The sequence below is a fragment of the Neomonachus schauinslandi genome, chromosome 2 (assembly GCF_002201575.2).
Source record: "Neomonachus schauinslandi chromosome 2, ASM220157v2, whole genome shotgun sequence".
NCBI lineage: Eukaryota > Metazoa > Chordata > Mammalia > Carnivora > Phocidae > Neomonachus > Neomonachus schauinslandi.
The window spans coordinates 94,096,132-94,103,013 of record NC_058404.1 but is presented as its reverse complement, the minus strand read 5'-3'; the positions used below and the strand labels follow the sequence as shown (position 1 = coordinate 94,103,013).

Here is a 6,882-nt window from a genome sequence, read left to right as displayed (position 1 = left end):
GTTGAAATGAAGAAGGTCTTTGATAAGCTTCTTAGAACCCTTGCCATGGCTGAGGAAAACACATCTGAGCTAGAAGATACATTAGTACAAACCTCCAAAAATGAAAAGCAAAGAGAATAAAGACTGAGAAGAAAAACAGAATTGAATATCCAGGACTGTGGTAAAACATGGCAAACGGGCCTTGCCTATGTGACTGACTTAAGGATCTTGAGGTGGGGAGATTATCCTGAGTTTATTTGGGAGGGCCCAACAAGAAGGAGGCAGAGCGGGCGCCTGGGTGGCTCAGTCCTTAAGCATCTGCCTTCGGCTCAGGTCATGATCCCAGGGTCCTGGGATCGAGTCCCACATCGGGCTCCCTCCTCGGGGGGAAGCCTGCTTCTCCCTCTCCCACTCCCGCTGCTTGTGTTCCTGCTCTCGCTATCTCTGTCTCTGTCAAATAAATAAATAAAATCTTTAAAAAAAAAAAAGAAGGAGGCAGAGGAATGAAAGTAAGAGGAGATGTGAGGATGGAAGCAGAGGTCTTGTGTGTGTGATGAGAGAGAGAGAGACAGAGAGTTTGGAAGATGCTACACTATTGGCTTTGAAAAATAGAAGGAGGAAGGAGCCACTAACCTGCTAACCAAAGAATATAAGTAGTTTCTAGGAGCCAAAAAAAGAAGGGAAATGGATTCTTCCCTCAAAGCCTCCAGAAGGTACCATCCCTGCCAACACCTTGACATTAGCCCAGTGAGAATGATTTTGGACTCCAGATTGTAAGAGGAAATATTTGTGGTGTTTCGACTACCAAGTGTGTGGTAATTTGTTACAGCAGCAATAGGCCTCTAACACACTCCCTCAGCTTGTCACAGTGTGACCAGGGGCAGCGTGGTGGGGGGGAGGGGTGGTGGGCACAGGGTATATATATATATATATATATATATATATATATATATATATATGCACATTTAGTGCAATTACAAGATGTTGTGAAAACAAAATAAACTACGAACAATGCTTGTGGCAGTGTGGAGTAGTATGAAACTAATTGCCTGCAAGATTAAGAAAAAGCCCAGAGTCAATGACATTGAAATTATTCCTAAAGAGTGTCTCATAAATATGTGGTAAAGCATTCTGGGCAAATGATATAGATTAATTAAAGGATGGGCTCATAAAAGCATCCAGAAGACATGAAAAAAAGTAAAAGTTACAAGAAATATTTTTTAAAAGTGTGTGTGTGCGTGTGTGTGTGTGATAGAAAGCAAAAGGGTGGGAGTGGTTGAATTGAAATCAGAGATTTCTAAGGACTTCAAATTATATGTAAGGAGATTGAACATTATTGCTCAGACAATAAGAAAAAAAATCAGGTTTCTTAATTTACATTTATTTTTAACAAACTACCCTCTGGCCACAGTTTGAAATGATAATAATGAAAATTGTTCCATTGCCTTACTCTTTCCCATCACTGAGTCCTGCTTCTTGAGGTCACTCACTTCTACCCTTATGTTTTTCTTCCAATATTTTCCTTAATCATTCTGAATAACATATTTATACTGCTGACTTATATTTTTCAGTATCAATTTTCATACCTTCAGAAAAAGGAATTTGAAGAGGAAGCTCTCATATACCCCTCCTCCTGTAATACTTTCACTATAATTAAGTTATAATTTCTTAAAATTAATAGTCACTTGGTGTTTACATTGTATGACTGTACATCTCCCTTCATAGATGAATCACTGCACTTCAATTACATATCCTTTCTTTTTTTTTTTTTTCTGTCTCCATAGGCTCTCTACCTAACATTCAGCTTCATCCCAATTGAACAAAAAAACTATAAAACTTCTCTTGTAAGGACAACACATCAGTTTCTCTCTCTCTCTCTCTTTTCTCCTGGGAGATATCCTACCTGAAGGCCTCTAACTTTCTGCTCCAGTCTGGACTGGCTGAGCTTTTCATTGTAATACCTTTGTGACTTTATATTTTATCATATAAACTAGGACATCTTTGAGAGTGACAATGTTTTATTAAAGTTACATCAGAACAAGTGCAAACCCAAACTGTCTGGAACTAGCTAGATTCCCTCTGTGTCTTGCCTTTTTATTCTCCTGTTTCCTGTGTTACATCTCTTCCTTTTTGCTGGTATTTTCATTTGTTTTTATTTGGTTGTACTCCAGGGTCCTCTGAGAATAGTGCATGAGAAAGTACTTCATACTTCATATTGTGGTTTGCTTTCATATAAAATATTAGAAGTAGAAAATCATTTTCTATCAGAATTCTGAAGACATTTCTTTATGCGTCCTACATTTCAGTGTTGTTGGGGAGACGTCTGAGCCATACGGATACCCTAGTCTTTGGAGTAATCTATTTCTCTCTTTCAGGAAAATTTATGTATCTTTTGCCTCTGATATTGTCAAATATTATTGCATGTAAACTATATTTCTTCTTTCAGGAAACTTTAAGGGTTTTTTCTACTTATACATGGTATTCATGTATAGCATTATGGTAAGGTTTGTTGTGGGTTTTTCTTTCTAAATTAATTATGTGAGGTGGGATCTTACAGTAACAAATACTGTACCACTTACTGCACCCTTCGTATAATTCTGTTTTTTTTCCAGCCATGCAAATTACCACATCCTGTTAGCTTTTGATCTACCAATACTTTGATTTGTTGCCATATATCAACATCTTGTTTTCAACTTTGTGCTATTACCACCTCTCCATAGAGGTGGTTATACATTTTTTAATCTCACTTGATGTCGTTATAGGAGGTTTTGAGTGAGTAATAGAGCTTAACAATTGTGCTCAAGCCACCATTTTTAAAAAAAAATTTTAAAGATTTTATTTATTCATTTGAGAGAGATAGAGAGAGCATAAGCAGGAGGAGAGGCAAAAGGAGAGGGAGAATCAGACTCCCTGCTGAGCCAGGAGCTGGACATGGGGCTTGATCTCAGGACCTGAAGATCATGACCTGAGCTGAAGGCAGACACTTAACCATCTGAGCCACCCAGGTTCCCCTCAAGCCTCTATTTTAAATGAAAGCTATTATTATTATTATTTTAGAAAATTATCTTTGGGACACCATTTATCTGAATAAATGGTATCAGATAATACCATTTATCTGAAGACAGATAAATTAGGGAAAGTTTAGACCTGGGAAAATTATTTTACTTGCACAGGAAGAAAGTGATGAGAACCTGTGATGGCAATAGTGATAAAGAATTGATTTAGAAATTGTTCCACTATAGTTGACAGGAAGGAGTTTAAGCTAATCCTAACTCTTCAGTAGAATGAAGGGTGTCAATCCTTGATGAGAAACTGATAATGGCTTTTTGAAGTTTCTACTTTATCTCTCTTCTACCTTTCCTTATTAATTAAGAAGATAATGCTACAGTACCCAAACATAATTGCATTTATATAGTTTGTGAAAATATAGGACAATTGGCATGACTGTCAATTCATTTGTTAATAAGATCCCTATAATATAAGGGATTCTAGAAAAGTTTATGTATACCTCAGTCTCAATTCTTCTCCTTTTTCTTAAATTAAAAAAACTTCTTGTGCTCAACATATACTAAAATTGGAACAACGCAGAGAAGATTAGCCTGGCCCTGCACAAGGATGACACGCAAATTCCCGAAGTGTTCCATATTTTTGATCTAAGACCAAGGAAACACACAAGCGCTGTGAAGAGCAGCTCCAGGTCAAGAAGGAGGAAATCAAGACTCTGCCCAAGGAGGAAGAAACCAAGAAATAAAACTCCTTCTCTTTGGTCTGTACGTAGTGACCTCAGCAATAACACAGATCAGTTATTCAATAAAACAAATCTTTATCTGCCAAAATAAAATTCTTAAGGATTAACTATTTAAGAGTGCAAAAATTGAGAGATGTCCATTAAGTGATGTCAGTTTGCTTACTTAGAGCGTTTTGAAGAGATCTTGAAGAGATGTTAAATTCCTATTAATGTCTCAGTTGACTTGACTAGAGACCAGAGCTCTATCAGCCACATCCCCCACAGCTCACTCCCTCTCCCTCTTCCTCCATGTCACTTCTCTCTCCCCTTCACTTCTTTGTCTTTGTGGCTTTTCTTTCTAAAACATTATGAACAGGTGGAATCATAAAGAGGTAAAAGAGAGATAAAATACATTTGTGTATGCAGGGAAGTTTTGACTTGACAGAATTTATTATGAAAAATGGTACCCAAAACTTCAGCCCCTGTTCTGCAACTTCTAGTTGTTCCCTGAGTTGGACTCTGGTTTTGACAAGTTAGTTACATTTCCCAGAACTCACTTTCCTTAAAGTCGTGGGTTTAGAGTTTACCTACATTTGAGAGGCAGAAGAGCTACAACAGCCATAAATCTCTAATGGTCTTTTAGGTAGGTTTATAAAAGACAGACAGAGAAGTGCCCAGCATGGCAAAGCTTGTTTTGCTTTCCTCTGTTTTGCCTCCTGGTCTTCCTCCTGTCTGCTAGCCTCCCTGACCGACAGCCACCTCCGTGATGCCATCACGCCCTTGGCTACGGGTCCATAGAGGCAGGTAGCCACACAGAAGAGACAGTTTTCTACAGACTTCTCTGCCAACTGTCCTTAATGGTCCATGCTTTGCTTCCTAGATTTCCCTTCCAGTTCTCACCTGTCTACATAGACTTTGAGAGGGCTGATTTTAACTTTTGTCGTCTAACTCCCCCTCTAGACCTTTCCTTACCCACTTTTTCTCACAATTGTATAGTGCCGTGTTTCTATTGTAAATCTTTATTTTGTATGAATCAAAATGGTTTTGCTTCTCTGATATTACACTGAAATACTACCTTCACCCAACTTCAGTTTTTAATTCTTTTAAATTATTGAAGTTTTAGCTGGGCATGTAATTGCCTGCTAAAGACTATATTTCTTCATAGCCTCACTTACAACTAGACCCTGTAACTAAATTTTGCTACGGGCAAAGATGTATGCAATTTCTCTTTTATTTACTTAAAAAATTGAGTTGGTCTCCACATCCTCTTTCTTCTGTCCAGTGAGATGGATTATGATGTATGGTGACCCAACTTTTACCATGTAAATGAGAGCCATTCTTACACCATGGCAGAGCAACAAAAAAAATGGACCCAGATCACTGAATGATCTGTGGGACCAACTTATCCTGCCCCCTGGATCTCTCATCTCTGGTGTGTTATGTGACCATTAATAAAATTGTATCCTATTTAAGCATATTAGGGATTCCCTTGGTAAAAGAAACACAGCCATACACTAAATATTACAGGCAATACCACAAAACCCTAGCGATTTTTTATGGCTTTTCTGTGGAGCTTTTCAAATATTTCCATGCTGTTACTTTTCCTCTACTAGCCCTTCCCCTATGAGTGCACAGACATGTGGGGACACATGCACAGATACAGACAAACTTACACGTATGCCAACTATAGAGAGACAGGCGTAAGGTCACAGACCAAGGCAGAGGTTATATTAGAACCAGGTAGGCATGAACCAGACATTTAACCCTAAGGCTTTGGCTAGTGTTTCCTAATGAAAAAGCTATTTTGACCAAGAACTGTTAAGTTTCTCCAGGAAAGCTCATTCTGCACAGGGATTCCTTGATCGTGCTGGAGTTAGGCTAGTATTATGATCAAAGTATATTTTTTTAAATAGTGTACTTTCAATAAACATGCATTTATTACTTAGTTTTTATAACCTTGGTTATGCACATCTTCATTGTTCATTTGTATTTGGTTTAAAGTTTCAAAGAGCCACCTATTTTCAAGGAAGAAAGAATGTCAATTCAAGTTTGGGCTAAGGCCAAGTTTCCCAAGTGACAAGCTTGCTGGCAGCAAATTTAGCAGCAGAGAGTACATCCTAGAGCAGGAGAGAGCCGCCACATCTATCTTTAGTATGAACACCCAGTGGCTGTGCTGTCTCTACATAAAGTAGTAAGGAAACAAAAAATGAAAGATACAATCTTAAAAATAAAGAGCAAGGTAGTGCAGGAAACTGGGGTTTACATCAAACAAATATTTGGTCACATAGATGAGTTGAAGTAATATTCAAAAAGTCTAGGTTATTACAAATTGTGGCAAAAGCTGCAGAAGTCATAAAGCGCACCTGCTTAAATGTGGCGGAGCCACGTGTAATGTAGGATTGATGCTTGTGAAAAGACAAGAGAAAGATAAGATGTTGAAGTGAGTCCACAAAGCATGAGACACATATACTTCACATTAAATAGACTTGAAACACTAGAATGCACCGAGTGGTTAAGATAATTAAAGGGGAGCAATGGAGATGTAAAGACGAAGGTGAATGCTCTTAATGAAAGCAGTGCAGCATTCATTCTCCCCATCAAGGATGCAAAACAGTCTCTGTCCTGAGAGAGAAGACGCTTTGTGCCGAGGCTTCGCCCAGGGCTGCCTAGCAACAGGCTCTTCTAGGAGGGCAGTGCATAAGTTAATCTCTTTGGTAAGCATTTGTAGCTATTAATTTAATTAGCAAAGGCAGCGTAGCATGAATGATCCTAGTGCAATAGCAAAATATTAATGAAGATCTTGAAATTCTAACCTTGAATAGGCACTTTGGAGACTGTTCCCCAGTCATACTGGGCCAAAGGAAACTTATTTAAAAATAAAAGTATTGGAGAAAACTTTTTCCTTTGCAGTTAGGTTCTATGGGGTTTCAGGAAGAGACTGCAATTTAAATGTTCTTCTCTCTTTCTCGTTGCACAGAAACTTACTGTCTGGCTTTGAAAGTGAGACTGAATGAGGTTTTTCTAACTCTAAAATTCTATGAATCCCAGATGCCTGTCCCCCAATATCCTAGTTTTAATTGTACTATTCCTTAGAAGACCCATGATTTTACCTACATAACTGTCTTCAAGGCAAACAGTGTTGGATACCTCTCAAAGGCTGTTAATACTCCTCTCGT

General features: G+C 38.3%; 1 pseudogene; it reads left to right on the top strand.

The window, feature by feature from the left end:
* Positions 1-3,533: 3,533 nt before the first annotated feature.
* Positions 3,534-3,629, top strand: LOC123324175 (annotated as a pseudogene).
* The last annotated feature ends 3,253 nt before the right edge of the window (positions 3,630-6,882 follow it).